The sequence below is a fragment of the Lepisosteus oculatus genome, chromosome 26 (genome assembly GCF_040954835.1).
Source record: "Lepisosteus oculatus isolate fLepOcu1 chromosome 26, fLepOcu1.hap2, whole genome shotgun sequence".
Lineage (NCBI taxonomy): Eukaryota > Metazoa > Chordata > Actinopteri > Semionotiformes > Lepisosteidae > Lepisosteus > Lepisosteus oculatus.
Window position 1 is genome coordinate 2,367,545 of NC_090721.1, and position 24,036 is coordinate 2,391,580.

Genomic DNA, 24,036 nt, shown 5'->3' on the forward strand with positions numbered 1-24,036 from the left:
TTTCTCCTTGAGGTGTTTTTGAAATCTCATGGCTGAGACTTTGTTTGAAATTTACTACCAGACCAAGGGACCTCATGGAGACAGGTGTTTTTAATCTGAAATCATGAGAAACACCATTATTCTACACTGACAAGGGCCCCTCAATTATTTGTGTGGCTCATCAAAGTAATGTTGTGCACCTAAATAAATTTAGTTTTCCTCAGCATCTTCTTTGAATACTCATGCAATCACATATTTTCCATTTATTTTTTATATTATCTATTTGCTTTCTCCTTTTTTCCTTTGATTACATGGAGTAGATTGTATACAGTATATTGCCAATATTCATAGCACTTTCAAATAAGGTACCAATAATAAGGGTTAGTAAATGCTGGGTTAATAGTAAATTAATAAGGATTCATAGTTTATTGACCATGAACTAATAATTAATTAGGGTTTGACAGAAATGTAATAATTCCCTTATTAAGTTTGATATTCATGGTTTGTAAGGTTTTCAAAAAAGGAATAAACACACATTCATATGTTATAGAGAATGAACAACTTTAATATATTTCAGTTTATCTTTGCTAAACATGAAATGTATGCTCTATACTGTATCAGCACCTTAGTATTGATACTTTATTTGCAAATATTATAGTGCTAACCAAATCTTAATTTCTATTTAAAAGTGTCATGACTGCAAGCCTTGTGAACAGTATGCAGGGATATATATATACACAGCTGAATTGTAGTTTCTTTACAATGGAATGAACCTTTACCTGTCCCTTTGCAGCCTGTGTATGCTGACACAGCTCCCTCATCGAACCTCTCTCTATTTATCCTCAGTGTCACAACTTGGTGGTCCTGAGTCATTTTTAAATCACCAGGAAAACTTACCATCATCTTGTCACAAAAAGTTAAGTAGCAGGGAGGTTTAGCATCATTACCTGTTTCCATTATCTCAGTATGAATCATGCACAGGTCATCAGTAAAAAGACTTAATTGTTTGGCCCCAAGTGTATACATGATTTCTCGCCAGGCAAAAAGTCACTGACTCAAACTTAGGATTTTTAAAAGGCTAAATCAAGTCTGAAAATTGATGGTGATGGGTTTTCCACATTAGCATCAGAGCATGGCTCTGGAAAAGCAATGTAGCTACAACTGTCTGTGTGGATGAAAAGGGTTATGTTAAGGGCTGACTGCCCAACATTAGCATTGAATTATCATTGTGCTTTATCCGTTTGAGGGATACTGACTTGTGCTCCATTCAATCTTTGTCATTTCTGACTGCTGCACACATATCCCAGAGGCAGTATGTACTTCTGTGAAACTACATGTTGTGCCTGTGTGAAACGTACACACAAATCTATTTCTAGAAGTACATTAGAAAGTAGCCTTGGGTTTAACTGGTTTCTCCTCCTTATCTTTTATAGAGTATCTCCGTATATAATACACGGGGGCTAAAAAGGACATTTTGTTTTCTATCCTTTTCGAAAGTCTCACAGCAATTTATCCTTTTAGATTTTTTATTTAAAAACATTGTCCTTCATTCTTAAAAAGTCAGTTACAATGCAAATAAGATGCTGTTATACTATACAACAAGTCGAACTCGATTTATTTAGCCAGAGAAGCACTAAGAGATTTGTTATCTATCTTGGTAATGAGACAAGAGGACACCCTCCCCTGTGGACACACAGAATCACTGACTGCAAAGCATCTTAAAATAAAGTACAAATATTAATTTAAGACTTACAAATTAGCAGGGAAAAACATTAAAAATACGAGAACCATTATGGGACAAAGATTTAATGCTCTGGACCTAAAGGCTCAGCTGTCTTTGTCATTGGGTGTTCTTTGAATGAGAAAACCAAGATATCAGAGAGGGTTTATGTTTCTTTCTTCTGTGATCACTCAGTTTAGGGTAAATCCATACACTATACTAGCCCTCTTGAGTGCCTGGCAATTAATCACTGTTGAGCCTTCCTTGTCCTTCTTAGACCTGGTGGGCTTGCATAATCAATACATGCTCCTCACAGCACGGAAAGGAAGAAAACACCCTTCTTCTGTTAACATCTCACTACCAGCTCGTTGGGTGGGCAATCTGAGCTTGAATAATAATAGTGTTTCTACATCTGAGAGACACCTGCAACACACAGTCTTCAGGGAAACACTTTGCTCTGTACAGAAACTAAAGCAAGACCATTTTAAGGTTAATTTTGTGCAAACAAAGCAGGGTTCTCTGGTGATTCATTCCATTCTCTGTGTTAATTAACCACGTAGATTATTGATGCACACTGAGAAACAGGATGTTCAGTCAACATTCATTTTACTTAGAGACCAGGCAACACAGCATGAAAACTGAACACTACTAAAGAGGATAGTACAAGAAACAAATCTGGTTAATTTGAGTGTAAGCAAATCAGATCAATCAAGATTAGTCTCAGTCTCAGTCTCAGTATTTAAACTTTAATTTCAAGATTTTGTGCATATGCTCATACTTTACATGCCAGGCTTATACTGTATAATAATATATGGACCATATATTTTACATTTACATCAATGGGTTTCAGTGAATTGAACTTGTTTCGTAGAATTCATGTCAGCATACAGCATCAGTGTATACATTTATGTAAACACTTTCTTGAACATTTTCTGCAAATAGTATGCATGTTAAAATAAATATGAAAAAATATACTGTATATGCTTTTATGGCTGAAAGTTTAATTAAGCACTCAAAAGCCTAGAAGGTAATGAAACACAACTACACAGCCCTGGAAAACCACTGTTACCCATCTCTGCTCAAAAACAGGCTGAAAGCCAATTAAATAAAGACTGAAATGAAATGTCTTCACTTCATTTGTTTTGTTGTTTAATATCCATGTGAAGAAGATGCAAATTCTCTCATTACACAATCTGCCCAACATTGGAAAATGTTCTTCACAGAAAACAAAGTTAATCAATTCGTAAATACATTAATAAATTATAATTTATTAAAATGTAATACATTAATAAATCACAAAAGATGAAGTTGTGACCAGCTGACTTTCTTATTAACTACTAAAATTACTGAAGTTATGAAATGTAGCATGCCTTAAAGAATTGTTAAAGCACTGCACTTGGAAAAAATGTAATGCTATAATTCTCTCTGAATTCTCATTCTTTGTACAATATGACCTTCTTTAATAATCCCACAGCCTTTCATGACATTCAAGAGTAATATTAACCTTCTTAAATAAGGACTGTATTATCATCTAAAATATATAGAATCACAAAGAAAGGAAGAAAAAAAGAATTGGAATAAAGGGTTTTTTCAAAGACCATAATTCCATGAAAGTAAATCACTTTTTAACGTGCAATATACAATCTATATTTTCAAGCTTTCAAAGCAGACAAACAGATAACTGAAGGGAACTTAGCAAGGGGTCTCAACTTGCTACTATATTTTGAATTACAATCACAGCCAAAACTAAAACTCTAATTAGGAGTCTGTGACTAAAAACCAGAACACACAAAGTTCTCAAATCAAATACAACTTTTGAGTCACAGTTTAGCAAATTGTAGAAGTACATTTAAGTGACTTGACCACTTACAATATGTGACAAGCTAAACTTTGACGACAAGAACAGACCATTCAGACTGATCACTGTACCTCTTTTTCTTACATGCCAAGTGAAAACAGTATACTGAATTCCATTATCAAGGCTGGGCTTAACATTTCCCAGCGCTATACTGTATGTGCTGGTATTGCATTCCATGCATTGATGCAGAAAATACAGTACCTTGGGTGCCAAAATATTCTGCTATGTCCCTGCAGTCTGCTTACTAAATTTAACTTGAAAACCTATCAGCTCCTTACTGCCAATAAGACTGAGATCTGAATCTTACTGATGCAGGGATGCAGGTAGTCACAATGTAGTTTTGGTGACATCGATTTATTTTGAAATAAGTTTATTTCAAAGCTCCCTGGAGCCCTGAGTAGACAGACGCCAGCGTTCTCTCATGCGCTCAACTCTGAAGCACTGGCATTTCTGAGGCCTTTTTTACATTAGTTGTAGCAACAAACACCTGCTTGTCTCACCCATATACAGACTGCAATGTGTATAATGAATGCATTTTAACACTAGCATTCAAATGCAAGATTCTACAGGGCTCCTGGCAAGATTGATAAAGAGCCCAAAATCAAAACAAGTTGCTTATTTTCTATACAGTACATGAAAAAAAAAATTGATTCTGAATAAACTTTACACTGATTCCCCTTATAATTTTGAACACTTCAACCAGATTCCCATGATTAAACTCCATTAGTCTTCTAACTAATCTTTGAAACCTTGGATTGTATCTTCCTCATTGGACTTCTCTGTACTACTAATGCTGGACTCCAATGTCTTACAAAATGTACAGTGAAGCCTATAATGACCTGGTTCAGTATATCCCTTTCTTTTTATACAGTACTTTGGCAATAATCTTATTTCCTGGAATTTTTGCATTTTATACAGTATTGGCTAACAAAACAAAGTGAGTGGTTTGTAAATTATCAGACTGTATCATAAATACTTTCTGGATCTAGGCACTTAACAGTTTTGTTCTGATAGTTCAAAGTTTTCTTTGCTCACATATAGATATCTGTAGCAAACAGCATATCTTCATTAGTAAAGAAAATAGTGAAGCAATCATTGGGCTTATTTGCAATTTCAGTACTTTCAGTACTCATCAACACACATTATTTCACCCCTATAATTTTTAGTGCACCATACTGAACCCTCCTCCTTAACCTTTCTGTTCCTGCTAAAATACTGCAAGTATATTAAATTGATGCACTTAAAAGTACTTAATTTCTAATGTATTTTTAGCCATTTTTATTTACTGTTTCAAAAGAGGTAATATTTAGGTAGACAGCATACTGAGACACACATAATATGGGATGTTATAAACAAGTTGTCTTTTTGATGATAGAAGTATGTTTTGAAAATTGTTACCTATTATTTTTAACATCTGTGTGAATAGCCTATAGTTTAATGTTGCTGTTTCCTCTGGTGGAAATGTTTTATACAACTTCACACAAACCTGTACTGTATAAAATATAGAATATGCTAATGCATTTTATATCAATGGATTTTCTTTACCTACCACATCAGTGGTAAAACAGTAATACTTTGTGTCACTGATTAAATTTAAGAAGCTAAGCTAAGGAGCTTCTTCTATACTATTTTATTATTATTTTTAATATCGTCCATTTTTTAAGAAATAGTCAGAAGAGTTAATCATTTGTAACTAAGAGCAACCTTTTGTCCACAAATAGAAAAACTGCAGCTTTGAACCTCAAGCCTGCCAATGTTTTTAAAACTCAAATAGACAAATTTCCTTGTGGATTTTGCCCTTAACTCAGTTTTCAGATTACTGATCCTGGAAATGCTGCACTTTTTAATGTCTCATATGCTGCTATCTTCAAAGCTGCCTCTATGCAGAAGTATTTTCTCTTAGGGTAAGTTTCCTCTAGTCCTTGCCTTGTGAGGAAGATTTGAATGTTAAGTGAATGATTCTAAAAACATAACTGTATAAAAACTGAACGATTTCTGTAAAATACATTCTTAATTTAGAGATTTCTATGCTCAAGAGAAAAGATTGGATTGGTAACAGTTATATAAAACAGTCAGACATGTTCATAGTCTCACAGGTACTGTACCTCAATGGCACACACTGAATGACAAAACTATATGTATGACATAGCTCTACATATCAATTCTAACTCTCTTTACAGATAGGACAGTATAGTGGAATGCTAGTAAGAGCTACAATTGATGGTTATTGTCATTTGTGCAGTATGTAAAACTTTGAGAATTCTTCTGAACAACATGAATTTACAGTACACATAATATGATAAAGAACACAGGGTGGTTACCTGGGATTATATTCACCGTTAAAAAAAAAACAAGCAGTGTACCTTATGACTCTCTTTGACAGGTATATATTGGTATAGTACAACTACAGTAGATGCTGAAAACAATCATAAAAAACATTATGTCCAAAGTTTGACACAGGAAAACACTAAGCCAAAGGATATTGCTGTGGGCATTTGGAAGTATGTTCTCTAAGCATCAAAATTTGATGAAAGCGTGATGCTGTGCTTTGATTTTCAACATCAATTATGGATTACTGTAAGCACAAAGCCTAAATAGCAGTCACTAGAATACTGGGACTTGACTACTTAAGTGTACATAACATGAATTATAAATAAGTAATCACAATAGCAACATAGAGTTAAGCAAGAGGCTTTTGCAACATAGCATTTGCGTAATGCACTAGCAAGTCCTACTATGATTAATAGCCCACAAAAACTAAGAGAATAAATCTTACATACAACAGAAGACTATAAGACTAGAAGACTATTGAAATAATGTCAATGCAACTAATTCAAGCACCATCTGTATCCTGAGAAGACAGACAGAAGACAGTTGAGCAACTGCCACTAATCTGACACAGGAACTAGATGAAAAGAGTGGATACTATGGGGAAAGGAGAACAGGTGACAGGTTATTGCACAAAGGGTTTATGGAGTCTGGAATATGCTACCGTGCCATGTTTTTTAATCTGATACCCTGGCTTCTTTGAAGAACAAGCAGTTTTAGATCCCTTAATCTCCTTGCACCTAATGAACACGATGGTCTGAATGATCTCTCTTTTTAACCTTTCCTATGTTCTTATTAACTTCCGTTTGCTCCCTCTTTCAATAGTGAGCTTTAAGTTGTTTGTCAAGTTGACCTGAAGTGCAGACAGCAGTATAGCATTAAAGTTTTCAAATTATGAATGACAGCATCTAAATATCTTGTTCATGCTGACTTTAGATGGATCTAACAGATGTGTTATTGGGTTCAGAAATGTTTAATCGGCCTTATAATATTGGAGGTTCAAAATATTCTGTAATGCCTATTGCACACAACAGTAATTTAAACAGTTTTCAAGAGCCTTATCTTGTCAATTTCATTTCCTAGGGTAAAAGCAAACACTAAAACTGCTGTGTCAGCTACATACTGTAAATCCCATACACTACAACAGTTGAGTCACAATATCATAAATCGAGATCTGTTACTCTCAGCTCTTCCACAGTACTGTACTTCACGTTATAGTTTATAACCTGTGACTTATCTACCAAGTACAGTAACCTAACAGTAACAGTACTGTACTTGAACTGTGTGGAAAACATGTGTTTAACTCCCTTTTTCAGAACCTACCACAGATCAGCCTCACCTTTGCAGACATCAAGCAAATGCAAAACTAACACCAAAGGTTACATTTGGTATGGCAATACAATTTCTTCATTACCTTTCGTCTTGAACTATTTTTTCTTTAAAACAGAAAAATGTATAGACACAACCATATATCTGCATGCCCTGCTGTAACTAAGATAAGCTAATGGTGCTGAACTGCATAAGACCAGAGAGGTTTAAGGCTTAAATGTGCTATTAATCTTTCCATTTTGATGCAGAGCTCAAGTGCAATGTGTCACTGGGGATACAATGGAGCTAGTTTCAATGCCTTGATTATTTTGTATGTAAATGTCCCCCTAGTTAAAATGAATATTGTATTTACCTTTTGAAGCAAATTTTCTTTTTACCACCTTGTAGAACACACCAACAGCAATAAAACAAGATATTTTATTTTCTCTTTAGCTTTCCTGCATTTTGTTATTTGAAGAAAAAGGTTTCTCCTCCCACCCCCTTTGAAAAATGTCAAAATGAAATCAAGCAGAATGTGGTTGCATGTTAAATTATACAAGACCATAGTATTGCCTAGGCCAGTACCTGGTCAATGGCAGTGTTAACTCAGGGTTCTGGGTGATTTGGTTGTTTCATTATACAGAAACTCATCTGCCAGCCAGACTATCTCAGCTCATCCAATGTTCTCCCTCAGTGCCTATGGGGACCTGCTTCCTTGTTCTTTCCAACATCCCCGGGAAATGTTGGCTTGAAAATAACTCACTGGCATCAAGGTACTCTAAGAAAAGAACTGCTGGAGAAGAACAAGCTCAGCATATGCATATTTATGACTCCCTTCAGTCTACCTTCAGCTCTCCAATGTGCCGGTTAAAGTCAGGCAGCAGCGTGCATGTGGCTCGGTGTGAACTCTCTGGGCTGTCACATTGGTTTCAGACAGCATGACAAGATTTCCTTTTCGTTATGACGTTCTCCTGGCTCTTCCTCCAGTTTCAAGACATCTCTCTCTCTCTCTCTCTCTCTCTCTCTCTCTCTCTCTCTCTCTCTCTCTCTCTTGAGCCTATTGCAGCAATCAACAGGTGCCAGGCAGGATACACTCTGGGTGGGACGTCAGTCCATCTCAGATCATAATTATTAATAATACAATTTTATTTAACTATAATTTAAAAATTCCAGTTTACAGTGTTTTCATCCCAAAAGATCCTACAGAAGGTGCCCTTTTTCATCCAGCACTGAAATGCAGAACATATCTGGGTGACATTTAGCAGCCATTTTGTGCCTGCGGTCTCACTAACACCGCAGATCAGGTAGAAAGGAGAGAAATTACTATTTAAGGAGTCAAGAAAATAAAAGGGCCATATGATAGCTGATATTTACTGAATAATTTGGTTAAAAGGTTTTTTTTGTTTTCGTTTTTAAGATAACATTTTAGTAACTTTTACCTAATATTATACTTATTGGCTTAGGCATGATTTCAATTCAGGAACTTAAAGCTCAGCTGGACTGAAAACCAGGAGGCATTGTACATTAATCATGAGGACCAGGGCTGGTCCTAGCTAGTGATAAGAAGACACTGGACAGATGGAAATGGAAAATGACATTCACTACCTACTGTAACTGAGCTAGTGCAAGCAGTCACCGTGTGATCTCAACCAGTCATTCAATGTCACCACAAATTCGATATAATTAGCAGGGGTGAATGTCAGTTATCTTTTATAATACATGGTATCGAATACAAAAGTGATTAATTTTTTTTACTTGTCAGCACTAACAAATTGTTAACAACCTATTGGTACAGATAATAATTTGTGTTTATGCTTAGTAATGGTGAGCTAAGTACAGTATTTTAGTAGAATTGCTCACTACTGATAAAATGCCAGCTTAAAACAATATGGAAAACATACTTCCTAAATACAAGCCAAGAAATGATTTGAAATCACAATTTCAAATGACTACTGATAGCTATTTAAAAGTAAATAAAATTATGAACCATATTCCTATTTATTTGCAGTGTACTCTAAATGACAACAATTCATTCATAGAAAGATACAGAATATGTTTTATCCTAGTACTGAATCACTGGACTATAAACTATATAAATGAGTCTACTAAAAATTGTTTTCTACATTTTCATCAAACAGATGAAAGTATAAATACAATTTTACTTGACAGACGGAATTTGTTTCTGTGGAAAAATGAAAAATTGAATTTTACAATTCAAGTTTGAGAGTACTTCTTGTTCTGTTTTTAAGAAACACCCAGAAGTGCATTATCAGTAATCCATGGCAATAATATGAGTCATATTTATGACTGAAACAAATTAATAAATTAATTTCATAATCACAGCAACAATAAGAATTAAATAAGAATGGTAGTGATCACCATCAATAGAATCATCATAATAAAAATTAGAGTAAACAACCAGGTGATGACATAAAAGCATAATAATTATCATAATTACTCCTACAATGACAGTGACATTAATAAAAGCATTGAACAATTCAAGAAATAACAGGGCACATTAGAAAGAATCTGCATTAATTTCTCAGCTCATTCTCTTGCACTTGAGGACTGGCAAATGGGATGAAAGTTCTGATTCTCCTATTGGGAATCAGCAGGGGTTCTCTGGTAAGCAGAACTTCACTCGTCTGTTAATGAATATGGCCTGTGCTCTAGCTTGTGTGTGTGCCCTGCTACTGCTCTGCATTGACTGCTGCGGGGTTAGTACAGTTTCCCTGTCACAAGGCCGCCCCCTACTGCACAATGGAAAACAAAACTGAAAAAGTGGATACACAGCCTTGAACATTACACAGCACTGAAACTGCATGAAACTTCAAACGTATGGCTTAAACCAGCAGCACATGTAGTTAAACATGAAATATAACAGGCAAGAAAGAGGCAATTAATCTGATATTACAGGTTACCAGGCTGAATATAAATCCATGATTTGTAATATGTAGTGCATTTTCTAACCCACATTCATGGTTTTCAATTCATACCAACTAATCCAAGAAAGCAGGTATGCTGTTGGAAGCGTTGAGATAAAGTGTTGAGAATAAACAAAGTCAATGAAATAAAGCAGGAATCACACACTCCAAACCATGTTCCTCTTATTGTATAAATACTATACATAGCAGGATAAGGGCTATCATCTTTCTGATACAGCCAATACAGATCTCTGTCAGGATTAGCTTCAGCATGTTGACAATGCCTCAGGATATACTGATGTCTTGAGTGTTTCAGCTCTACAGTAGATAGTACTCTTCCCTGTGGACCACAGTTTCGAAGTCAGTGTCTCATTATTTTGACAGGGTGTCTTGCACTGTATGAGGTGAAATCTGGGATGAAATGTGAGACTGAGATCCTGTCTGAGTGTCATGGTCTCTTAGATATGTGGCATGGACTTAGGCATTTGTGTGGATGTACCTGTAACATTGTCTTGGTGTTATGAATGCTGAGGAGGAATACAAAGTGAGGAATGCCAATTTCACACAATTGATAAGCAGATATCATCGATTTAGCCGATTGTTTGCAGTCACAATGTCATGTTTAGTTATTTCCTCCTGTCTATAACTCAGACAGGAGAATGAGAGACTTTCTGTCTAATACTTATTCCAGGATTTCATTTAAACACACAGAGCTCCTGATCCCTCTAGGACTGAGCTCATCCTGAGCCTTATTCACGTGTTATCTAGCCACAGTAGAACATCCTTCCCTGCAGGATCCCTTTGGAAATTATCATCTTTCTGATGATGATATTTGAGACCACCTAATTTGCACAGTATGGCACTTCTGTGATGGGGTTGCTCTATGGTGCCTCTCTAATCATCTTTAGAATCATCTTCTATTTTTACACTCTTGAAAAGTAATGTGCTTCTGATATATTTCCCCTTACAGAAGGTTATTGGCAGCCTTCTTACAAAGCAGATGAATGGAAGGATGTAGACACAGATTTAAAGTACAAATAAATCAACCATCTTGTTCATTTGGTTACTGTTAAATAATGAATCATGGATATGAATATTAATGTCACAGTTGTCGGACTGGACTGTTTTGGACCAGATCACTTCCATTACTTTCCCCTGTCTGTAATCCCGTCCATTCCTTGATGTGTCTTCCCTGATATCCTTCTCTAGTCACTTCAGGATTATATCGTCATGCATTGGGTCTTTAACAATGCACTTCATGTGAGTCAGAACCGGCTCCCGTGACAACAAGATTAATTCCATCAGGGACTTCTTTTTACCTTTGACTACCTACAGTACCTGTAAAATCTGATCCCTATCGAGGCCATACGTTGACTGAGTTCATGTATTTCTGAAAATGACTGTTGGTTAAAGAAAAAGAAATTCAGTGTGTGTGCTTAGGGATCCATGGATAGAATAAATCAGTCTGTTGACAGCTTGTCATAAATCAGATGGTGTTCAGCCTTATTTAAAACGCCTTGTCATGGTTTTATTTTATCCTAATGATTTATCATTTTTCAGGAACCTCACAGAGACTTACTCTCATTTCCTAGTGTTGCAACAAAGATGTCTGCTTACTATACCATTCTGTTCTTAATTCCTCAGAGTGAAAGACTAGTTCATATCCACGTCTCATTGTTATTTCTTCCCTTACTTGTTGAATTTGCAGTGAGTCACTCCCTGCTCTTGTTTCCTCCCTTGTTCTTATATGAAAAACCAGCAAACTGTTTGAACAAAAGCAGCATTTTGAAAAGATTTATCATTGCCAGAAAGGGTAAGAGGAAGCAAAGAAGCACAACAAACCAAAGGAAGTAGTTAAAAATAGGCTAGAGGTCTTAAAACTCATATTCCTTCCATCCATTTATTTTTAACCACTTTATCGAATACAGGGTCACAGAGCAGCCTGAGCCTATCCTGTCAAGCAACACGGGTCAAGTCAGGATACACTCTAGACAGGATTCCAGTTCATCACAGGGCACACACAGAGAGAAACACACACACTCACACCAGGAGCAATTTTCCCAGAAGCCACAATGCCACCCCTTCATATACACTAGGTAATATCTTATTTCTTACTAAACAGCTTCTAAAACTTGGTTCTAATTAGTTCTTCTTTACACAATTTCTTACGAAAAGTAGGATGTGACAGCGCGGTGGAGTAGGTGCCGTGGCAAACACCGGTAATAAGTCAATGCCCTGGGTTAAGGGAAGTAAGCACAGGTGTGAGTTAAGCAGGGACCAAAATAATACAAAAAGAGGTGAAAAATAAACAAAAAGCAAAAAGAAAGTGTACTGCTGTGCCTCATGACCTCCAGGTCAGCACACCAGTGACCAGGCTGGATTTACACTATTTCCCCCATTTAATGGGGTCCAGTCTGGTAGAGCAGGGTGTGTAAGGCCAAAAAATAAAATAAAAACTTGAGGAAAAAGGAACAGCCTGCCCAGGTGGTACTGCACAGCGGATCAGGCGAAAAAAGAAAGAGAAAAGAAAAAGGACACCTTACGCGGGTGCAATCCCCTTTCGGGACTGTCAGTGTAAAACTCCCCCTTCCGGGGTGTCCCTGCTCATCCCCTCGGGGGGTGTCCAGTGTGCCTTTATAGGACCTGCCCAGCTGGGGCTCATCCTCTAGAAGCAAGGACAGCTGGGACTACAAAGGCGAAGCATCGTCCTTCTACCTGGGCTCCGCCCCCACAATGGGCACGCCCCCGCATAGTGCCACAAGGATAATTTGAAAATGTGGAAAAAGATAATTAGGGCACATTCATATAAAAACTCCACACCGATCCATTTAAGAACATTTTGAGTTCCAAAGTCTCATGCAGTAATTTTGAGATATCACCTATCTCTGAATAATTCAGTGTTGCATACCTAATGTACTCAGGCAGAAAAAAAATGGTGGGGGTCAGCAGCCATTTTTCCCCCTAGGAGCAGAGATACTGTACTTGCTCCCTGTCCTGTCCAGTTTGCTCCATTACAGAACTCCTCAAGTGTTTGAAAATTGATAATTACCAGGATCAACATAGCTTGCTGCATCAAGGAACTGCAATGGACTTTGGCGATTAGAGAGATCAAAGGTATATATTTGAGTTAATTACTAATTCATCACACAATTATAGAGCTGGCTGTTCCAGACACTTGCAGTAGCACAGATTGGAAATCTGAAATCTGAGTAACAGGATCCTAGACTACAGGGGGTTTAAGAATCCAACAGGTTTAAAACGTCTGTATAAATCACCAACACCTTTCAGATGTATCAGAAAGTTATTCACATTTTGAGTCACAGGCTCTTTTGCAAAGAACATCAGTGAGATGATAATGCACAGGAAGGAATACTACATGTATCTGTGAGTACTCAATGGACTGACCAACCTTAAATGAAGTGCAGTTGTGCTGGAGGGTGGAGGTCCTGAATGATTGATTGACTGGTATGAAAATACAGATTCACTGTGATCTCAGGGCACTGCATTTGACTGGTTAGGCTCTGCTTGGCCTAACCTCTAGTCAACTCATTGGGCTTTTTTATAAAACAAGTTCAAATAGTGGAGAAACTTTAATATTTGTGTGTCACTTGAACGAAGCAACAAGCAATATGAAATGAAGCAAAGTTCATTATGATGTGCAATAGGAAGATGTACTGTACCTACATCTTCCTACTGCACATCATAATGGACCTCGCTTCATTTCTTCAGAACTACTGTATGCAAGCCTGACCCTGTCAAAATATCCATGTCATGTTTTGAATTTTACTATTGCATTTTGTTGTTCTGCTAAATTACTGATTTTAGGAGGTAATCTGTCTTTTAGCTCAAAACACCACATCCTGTAGAGGAGCCACCTCAGCACATACAGAGGATCTGGTTCACGAGTTAATTGCGGTCATACTCCATTTGACTTCTGATGCAAAGACAAAGAGTGCACCGCTCTCACGGCTGTATTAAAGCACAGTTTGAAACCAGCTACCCTTGTAGCTCAACAGCTGAAACAAAGCCTTTTCTACTGAACAGCGATTGACCATACTGTTTATATTGTTATACTGCTTACACTGAAATACATGATGTCTGTGAGCATTTAATTTGATAAATTATTATAGGTAATTGCTTCCTTTTTGACAAATTGGGCAATTTTGCAGAAAACAGAAGTTGGCAATACAAATACAGAAAATGCAAAACAACACACATTACTTGTATGTAGCAATTCACGCCGGGATCTGCCAGACCTTTTTATATTCTAGCAACAAAGAATTATATTTTTTAACATTTTAACTGCTAGAACAATAATCAATGCAATGTCTTTAGTCTATCACAATTTTAGATGGATTTCTGAAAATACAGTACAAATATTGTACATTTGTAAATCTCAGTAAAGAGTTTGCAAGACTTCTTTTAAAGGCCATTACACAATCCAAGAGGACAAATACAGTATGTAATCTCAAATTCATAAGTCAGCAGCATGAATCAGTGCTGAATAGTTTTGCTGTTTTTCACTGAAGAGGTTTTTTTAATGTTTCTGTTTACTCAAAGAGACAGGAGCAGATCATTAATCTTGTATTCCAAGTAATATGAATTGCAGATTAATGATGTGATACAGCTTAAACTGGCAGAATTGCAACTTGGCAGTGATCTGGAGAAAGGTACAAAAACCAAAGCTCAAAACAGATCTGAAATCTTTATGATTAGCATCCAGAAGTAAACCTGCTTTATTACAACTGCTTTATAAATAAACCTGCTTTATTACAAATTCTTCTCATTGCTTCCAACTTGAGTCAGGAGTACATTGCATTTCACAAACATTTTGGCTTAGACGCTCAACAAGGCTTCAGGAATCCAGGTCATGCACACCCATCCAAAAGTCTTGAGTTCTGAGTGCAAACCCCTAAACTCAACAAAGGCTTGTAAATGAACAGAAAACCAAGATTCTGAACAACCCACCAGTGTTTGGGAGGAGGATCAGTCTATAGTGTCAGCCCAGTGGGATGCAAAATGACAGGACTGGAAGATACAGAACAACAGATCAGCATGGAATTGCAAAGTGGTCATTTAACACTAGCATGAATGAAGGATGGACGTTTTGAGGAGCCTGAAAAAGCTCATTAAACTGCAGTGCATCGCGGCTGCCAAGATGCAAATGCAGAAGAGCTCATGCTGGGGACCCCGACCCTGATGAGAAATGAAATGGGACGAAGAGCTCGGGGAGACAAGCAGGCAAGGAACATCAGTCACGACAGCAGCAACTCGTACTCCGCTCATCAGAGCGAGAATGAAATATTTACACAATCGGCGCAGAAAATAAACATTATTAAACAGTTAGTTAAATAACCAATTAGTTACTGGAACATCCAGGCAGCTGGGAATCACAGGAGTGCACTTTGCAAATGGTTCTTGGAAGTGAAGCATTTGCACAGCCATTACACATCATGCATTGGAAGTTGTTTGTTAAATTAGTCTGGCATAGCAAATACCAATGGACTCTTTATTTAGTTAATGATGGCCCCAACAGTGTTTCTTGACTCTGTTTCTCTATTTGCGAATTGTGAAACCTGGGCTTCTTTCCACTGTTTCTCTATGCATCCTGCCACCAATGCATTATTAATATGAGAAGGCCTAGAGAACACTGCATTCTTATCGGCAGTAATCAGAATTTGGAATTAATCACCATGAAGACTGAATTTAAATCAGGATTGTTCTGATGGGAACGGAGGGTGTTATTGTCTCAGGGTCCAATCAAATCTTAGACGGAAACCTGGATGTCAAAACAAAGAGCTGTTGTCCAGCTTGTGTTTACTAATGCATCTTAGCCTTTTTCAATGAAGTAGTAATGCAAATCAGAACAAAGTGTAGGGCCTGAATGATTGAGGCCATTCTCACAGGAGAGTACTCATGATAAAGATGGGTGTCAGAGAGGAGTAAAGCAAAACAAATTGCCCTAGTGAAGCATCTCCAGCAAGCTGCACTCATTTTGCAAAGCTGATTTAATTCTGTGTTCTGGAAAGAAGGTTTTAAGAATTCTGATTACCTCAGAGCATTCCAAAATTAAAAATCTGTCTTCCCCTTTCTTCTGGGAGCTACAGAATCAGAACAAGTAAGCATCTACGAATTACTGCATCTACTAATTTCTGCCTAGCATAAGCCAATAAAACAATTTGTTATTTAACTACACTACAGTATATGGTTTGAAGAGAAGCGCATTTCACTTAATCTGTACAATAAGCTGCAATTAAAAAACCAACTAATCAGAACTAAGCATGATCTTTTACTGATGTTCCAGAAATGTGGAATCATTTCAGAGTATTTCACCACTACCTCCACTGAAAAGGGGGCATTTAAAACAATGTCATCTCATTGGGGAATTAAAATAATGCATTGTGGGTAATGTACCATGCATTATAAACCCAGTTATTCAGTGACTTCATAGTTTGCGCAGTGTTCTAAGGCGAACAACACAAGTTTACTGGGCTCCATGATGCTCCAGGACTTTACCAAACCTCTTAACTCCACAACCATTTCTCATTGAGATCATCTTTTGACAGTATAATAAACCAGCCGTGGACATTAAATAACATGAAATACTGCAGGTCAACATGGTTGCTCAGCATCCCAGCAGTACAGGTAGACATGTATAGCAAAAACAGTAGATGCACGACAGTGCTTACAGTAAGTTACTTAAATATTGTAGTGTTTCACCCCCCCCCCAACTCCACCCTGAAATTATGGATTATGCCATTGCCCCATGACCTTGAGTGTAGAAGCTTCTCCTCCACCACTGTACCCTATAAAATGGGGGCTCCCCTTAATACTCGCTCTCTTTGCACCGCATGGCTAGTTGTGAGAAACTGTGCTCCTCCCTTCTCTCTACATGCATTCTCTCTCTGTCCCCTTATCTCCTCCTGGTGAACAGCACACCTCTGTAACTAAAAGGGCAATAAACCCTCTGCCTTTGTGAAGCTGCAAACCTGCCTCCTGCCTGTTCTCTATTGCCTTCCTCTCTGCCAAACTGGGTTTGGGCTGATTCGCCACTATGCAGTAGACATTTCCAAGCTACTTGAGAGCGTGCCATTAGATGCACAGAAACACCTGTTACAAGAGCCGAGGTCTATTGTACTATTTCACGCTGGTACAAATTCAGTCTTGCTTTCTATTGTTCAGGCAGTGACACTGGTAGGCCAGGGAAGTGATACCTGATGCAACAGCAAGAGACTGAGCTCCCTTCATTGCCGTCCTGTGTGGGGGGCTTTTTTCCATACTGCAGGTAGGAGTTATTGCTTTCAGAACGCCGGTTCAGATTTCTAGCAAAAGGCCAACTGCGGCAGATGCACTGAAAAAGGGGGAAGCTTTCAAATAGGCAGATGGGAGAATGGAAATGAAATGGAAGAAATGCTCGCACAAATGTCAGCATGTGGGCAGTTTCTTGTTCGGATAAAAAGAAAAACAACAAAGCATGGAAAGAATGAAGACTGAATCACCGACAAGAGCCTGTTAGGCAAAATCTCATGTCTCTCCCTCTGTGGTACATCACAGCTTGGCTGTGACAACAGAAAGCTCCTTAAGTTTCAGCTGAATGCCTTCTTACACAGAGGCAAAAGAAACTGAAGGGCACATAGGGTTTGTTCTCTAGCCTGTTGTTTTCAGTCAGGTATCCAGAGACCCCTGGAGGTCCTCAGAGAAATTACAAGGAGCCCAGGTAACTTTGGAATTGGACTTGATTTGAGAACACATACTGTATGGTGGACACATTGACAGACTTTTAACATTTTACAATTAATAATATAATTATTCCTTATTAGATATACCATTAGATTGTGTTTAAGCTGGGGTCTTTGTTGGAAGTGATTAGTTGGGTCCTGGAGCTAAAAGCAGCTAAATCCTGTGCTCTGAATATATGGGGAACACAAAATGTACCCTGAACAACAGCAGTCTTAGACCATTCATGTAACTTTAAGCACCACTGGCTTTGCCCTCAGCTATGTTTTCAGTCAAATTTAATTAAAACTTAAATGTTCAAATTTTTGGAGAAAAAATGAATGACTTATGTGGTGCAACTGGGCATACAAACACATGAGCTGATTAACATCTGGGCTGGAGTGTGACCCAATTTGCAATCACAGTCCCTTCACCAGCAAACTGAGCCACTTACTGTCTGTCCTTCAGAAAGTGGTGTGTGGGCACAAGGCTCACTGGACCTACTGTATCCCCAGGTGAATAATACTATAGTCCCTAGAAAATGGTTGTGTGTGAACAAGGTTTAGCTGGAATTACAAACATTAAAGTTTAACTTCACTCTGCAGTTGTGGTGCAATTTCATTAGCAACCCAGTATCTTAAATGATACCAATGTTTTTTCATATAAAGGATACTTACTGTATACAGTATCTCTCAACAGGAGCTCCAAAGGTTCTGCTTAGTGTGGTTTCTGTGACCCCTCTTTGCAAGAAGCTTTAAATCTGCTGTCACCTGTCACAGAAAACACAGAACTCAAACAGCTAAGGAGGACTAACATTAAAATGTCACTTGACAAGAAAACATCTTTGGTAAGACAAAATAATAGCATTGACATAGTAGCATTTCAATTCATTTTATATGCCTTGCTTTACTGTTACCAATGTACAGTAAAAAATGAATATACTTATATAATGAGAACATTGGAAAATCAGAAATTGGGAGTGTCCTGGATAATTCTGGAATGGTGGTGTCAATCAATTAGTAGTTCTGCTCTATGGATCAAAGTGGAATCAAAGTGGGGAAGCTTCATTTAGAACCCTGATTTCTCACAGTTTATCTGTAAACCACAGCCCATTCTTGAAGATAAGGCTTGCGGATTTCTGGCCTTTAAGATGGTGGCTCAGGTGGACAGGTTGTGCTTAAAACCGAATTAAAACCCATGCTTGAGCCATTTTAAGGACACCAGGCTAACATCACTGCTGGGTTTTTTTTTTGGTTAATGATAGGACAGTTTAACAGTGGGTTTATAGACTCTGTTGCCTGTCAATATCACTTGGTTTCCTCCTTGAATTGAATCCTTATGACACAGTGTCTAATTGTTGACATTAACGCAAAAGGAAGAGGATGTGAGGTAGGGTATGGAAGTTCTTCCATTAAATGATCCCAAAGGGAGAATAAAGCCTTGACAGTATAGACCTTTTCCTGTTGGATCTGAGGCATCAGTTATCATCTGTCATGCACAAAGCCCTGCATCGAGTTTTGTCGCACATACAGTACTGTAAGCATTGAAATCATGTTTGAATATTCATTTTGGGTGAAGCTGTATCTTTCAGTTGTTGCAGCAGCAATAAAGTAAATGTGACACTTCTCTTAAGAAGATGACAAAACCTTGAAACACGGCCATGCTGGGCACGCCAAAAATACGAAGGAGGTTCACACAGCTGTAAGGAGATTTACAGGCTGATTCAGAAGTTTAGATGGAAAGCTGAAAGCTTCCTCATTAATCTGCGATTGTCAGTAATTCATTCTGAGCAGCTGTTAAATACATGCACATGCTGAAGACCAATTTTAGAGAAACTATCTAGACAGAACAAAGCCTGTCTTTATGTTGAAATACTGTATTTGCACTACTGTGATAAAGTTGCAGTATTTATCAAATTAGTATTTAACTTATGTTCAGTATTTCTACCAAAACATGAATTTTCAGATTTGAAAAAGTGTATTTTTGCAGCTTTTCTGGTAAATCTACAGGACGTAGTGTTTTACAGGCAATAGATGAGTATTGTATTAAGCGTAAGCCATTAAGCAAAGGCTAATCAGTCTGTAAAGTGAGCTAATTTTGGCTCTTAACTAGGGGATAACTCTAGCATGAGAATCTTGATTTCACCTTTAACTTGTTAACCCAATAATTACTTTTTTATTAGATACTAAAAATTCAATTTGATTACTTTACATGGGCATCCCGTCCAATGTGTATCCCACCTTGTGCCTGTTTCTTGCTGAGAGGCTCCACCGGAGCTGGACGGATTTTAATATGTAGGACAGAAACTATTCACCACTGAAATACAGCGCCCACCTGGGTGAAGCAAATAGCCACTCTGCTTGCTCCAGCAGTTCCGAAACAGAGTACATTAGTGCAAGAAGTGAGAATTTACCTTACCCTACCAAAGGGGATCTTTAGCGATGCCATATTGAACAAGCCCATAGTGGAATTTAGCCCAAATGCTGGGATTAATTGTAATTCATAAATTTCTGTGTGTTTTAAGACATACTCAAAGAAAAAGGTCACATAGTCAATAACTATAATCCATTCATCTATTCATTTTATAATCACTTTATCCAAAACCAGATCACAGGGGAGCCAGAGCCTATCCTGGCAAGCAACAGACACAAGGCAGGACACACCTGGATGGGATGCCAGTCCATTGCAGGGCACACACAGACTTACACACACACCGGGGCCAACTTTCCCAGAAGCCAATTAACCTAACTGTATGTTTTTGGACTGTGGGAGAACTGGAGCACCCAGAGGAAACTCACACGGACACAGGGAAAATATACAAGCTCCACACAGACAGCACCCCGGTAATTGAACCCAGGGCCCAAGAGCTGAGAGGCAGCAATGCTAACCCCTGTGCCACTGTACTGCCCTCAATAACTATAATAATAACCAATACTTATTATAATCACTTAATGGGAGAAAAGTGTAGTAGTGTTTTTCTTATTCATTCTTGTCACACAAACACCTCCTGTGTGGGTAGTGTTGGCCGTAGGACGTTTTGTTCACAGAGAGAAAATAATACACGATGGCAAGTCAGTCAAGTCAATACTCTTCTCAAGTATTAAATAAACAAATAAAGCAACAACCTTTTTATAATATCCACTCACACCTTGCTCTTATTTCTAAACTCCTAACCCATGACTCCAAACGACCCCAAGTGCTCAACATACCCTTAAAATAGGATTTGGGTTGTACTATTATGGATACACTAGGTGTAAAACATAAAATTCACAAGAAACAACACATAACACAGTAGTCCAGACTACTTGGACACACAAATACATGAAACCCTTAACAATACACAGGACAGACATTCATTAGGTCTTCTATACCTGGTTGCCATTTTTAGCATTAGCCTTAGGCTCTGATAACCTCCCCTCTCAGCATTCCAGCAATGGTATGTTCCACTAGCTAAGTTTCAGGCATATTACCAGTCTCCTATGTGTTTGCAACCTTTTGACCTTTCTGAGGACCCCCTACAAACAAGTAGGCATTGGCTTCTCCTCTCATGCAGTGCTGTTAAGAGGTAAGCTATTGACATTCTACACTGTTTTGTTTCTTTCGTGCCATTTCTCTAAACATAATGTTCTCTACCAGTACTTTCTCCTCCTTTCCTCAACCTGCGTGTGTACCCACAGGCTGAGAGACAAACAGGGTAGATTGGTGAGATCTGATGCACTCTGGTGTTTTAGAAAAACATAAGCCTGTTAAGTTCTGCCACCCCTGTCCTAGCATGTTCCATTTGCCACAGTGACAGACTGCTCTGTCACAGTTTTGTTACTAGTAATGAAAATGTTAAAAACAATGTTATTTCCATTGCAGGTCCTAAAATAGAACTTGCAATAACTCAGGTGTTCCTGAGAGAACACACAATTTGTGAGGTAGAAGGTATAGAACCTCATCATACCTTCAGAAGCATATTTTCATGAGTTATTGAAAATGCTATTATTTTTATTGTTTTTATTGACACTAACAATGAATAACCATATAGAAATTATATTCTTTTGCAACCTACTCATTACTTGGGAAGTCATACAACCACCAAGAAAATCTTGGTCTTTTTGTTTGACAGAACTCAAGGGCACATCTCTCAAGCTTATTTTACAACATGAGAAAATGTTGGTTTAATTACAAAATGTAATTTACTTTGAATTTCTCATTTATTTTTCTCTTCATTATCTGCATTCTGATATTTTTTCAATTCATATTGGAATATTTGTACTGATATCCTTCAGAAACTGTAAATTGGATTTGTGTTTTTTTTCTCACTGCTTTCAGTGCACAGTATGAGCTAATTAAGTGTGGAACGCTTCAAGGAGTATTTGACCTCTCACTCTTTTTTCTGTTATTTCATGATTTCATCCTCTCTTGCATTTAACAATATGTAATCTGCAAACGTTTCTGAGGTTTCTGCTTAAAACATTTGTTCCAGCACAAAAGAAATCAATCTGTTTGTGAGGACATGAAGCAAGGGAATTTCACTAGGATTCTGTCACTAGGGAGCCCTCAAGCTGCTCAACCGGTGAATGCAGAGTCTATGGCTGGGCGGGGCTGGACATGCGAGGGCGGGGCTTGGCTGGGCGGGGCAGGACATGGGAAGGTGGGGCATTGAGGCCGTTGGGCAGTGTGCTCTGGTCTTCATTTCTCTCTTCGTTCTGGAGGATGTTCGCAGGCTTTCAACACCACTCTGCATTTAAAAGCCTAATTCATTAATGCCTTAATTGGACCAATTTGATAATTCTCATAGCTTTTCAGGTTCTTACAGTATGACCATGGTTGACTAAATATCCCTGCTGTTTGTAGGGCTCGAGTATTCTTGACTTTGAATACAGGAGCAACTTCTATGACTTGGCGAGAATTTATTTCGAATGCGTCTATCACTTTTCTTATTGATCACTCTGGTGTGGGCACTGGGATAAAAATGACTATATAAAGGCAATGAATTATTAATTATTATTGTTACTGTCCTGAAAGTATAGTGTACAAGGTGGGATTTTAACCTACACAGAATGCCAGTTCATTGCAGGGCACACAATTTAGAGATACCAATTAACCTTGTTAGTATCTGTGGAAAGTGGGAGAAAATGGGAGCACATGAAAAAGATGTAAACACTAGAGGAACACCCACACAGAAGGCAAGCATGTCTGGAATTCAGCTGGAATGGTAGATGGTGCACATTTCATATGAAAGCATACGTGGTCCTTATCTCTTCTCTCCTGCTCGAAGCAGTGAGCGGAGCTAATTAGCAGTTCATTATTCCGAACTGGTAGGCTATAAGAAAGCTCATTGGCATATCTCATTTGACCAAATATTAAAGAATCGCTGAAGCAAATTAGTTTCCAAGAAATAAGGACAAAATGTTATATACTGTACATCTTTTCCTCATCTTGAGTTTATTGTGGACTTCCTGACATTTAGCTATAAATAATATAAATATGCAAATGCTATTCTCTTAAGACTTCCACTTGTAAAATATGTAAGACAATGACAGAGCCATCATTTTTTCATCACATCAACTTCATTAACTGTGAGCAGTTTGGAACATGTATTAACAATATTAGACTTTATGGACAGCCAGTAGATGGAAGGAAACTGGAAAAGCCAAAGTCCAGATTGCTTCCCTTTTTCTGTGAGACAATGAAATATGACATAACTTGTGGAAGAACATCACAAACAAATTCAGCCCTTCAGATGAATGAACAGTTGGTTGCATTCTAATGATCTGATAAAATGCCAGCAGAACTGTGCTAAACCTCTAATAATTATCACGAAGGGGTAATAATTGGCTTTCAAGTTGCCATTAATAATGACCTGAATACTGCACTCTCTTTTCTTCATTTCTAAGCTTATGACATTACAGGATTCCTGCATTTTCATAGTGACAGTGACCCACTGGTTACTTCACTACACATGATTGTGCCATACTGGGGACTAGATTAAAGGCAATCTTCAGCCACTCATCAACAGCCTGTTCCAAACTTCATGGTGGTGTTTGGCAGAGCCCTTTTGGACCCAGCCAAAGGAAAGCTGTGAGCAAGGACAGGGCTGGCAAATGTGACAGTTGGATGGAGGCTTTATTTTAATGTGGATTTAAAACAGATTGATCCTGGCCTAAATTTAACAGGAATACAAAGATATGTGAAACAAAAGACATAATGGATCA

General features: G+C 37.9%; 1 protein-coding gene across 6 annotated transcripts in view; it reads left to right on the top strand.

Annotated features, from left to right (window-relative positions):
- Positions 1-5,359: 5,359 nt before the first annotated feature.
- Positions 5,360-24,036, top strand: part of clip2 (CAP-GLY domain containing linker protein 2) — a 114,008-nt gene continuing 95,331 nt past the window's right edge. For 2 of the 6 annotated variants that reach the window (XM_069184164.1, XM_069184165.1), the window contains exon 1: positions 21,319-21,398. The gene's annotated coding sequence lies outside the window, so the exon portion shown is untranslated. Of the gene's footprint in view, positions 5,462-7,201; positions 7,274-17,299; positions 17,403-18,532; positions 18,681-21,309; positions 21,399-24,036 lie in introns of those variants that run through there. The other 4 variants (XM_069184167.1, XM_069184169.1, XM_069184168.1 and 1 more) reach the window with 4 other exon arrangements.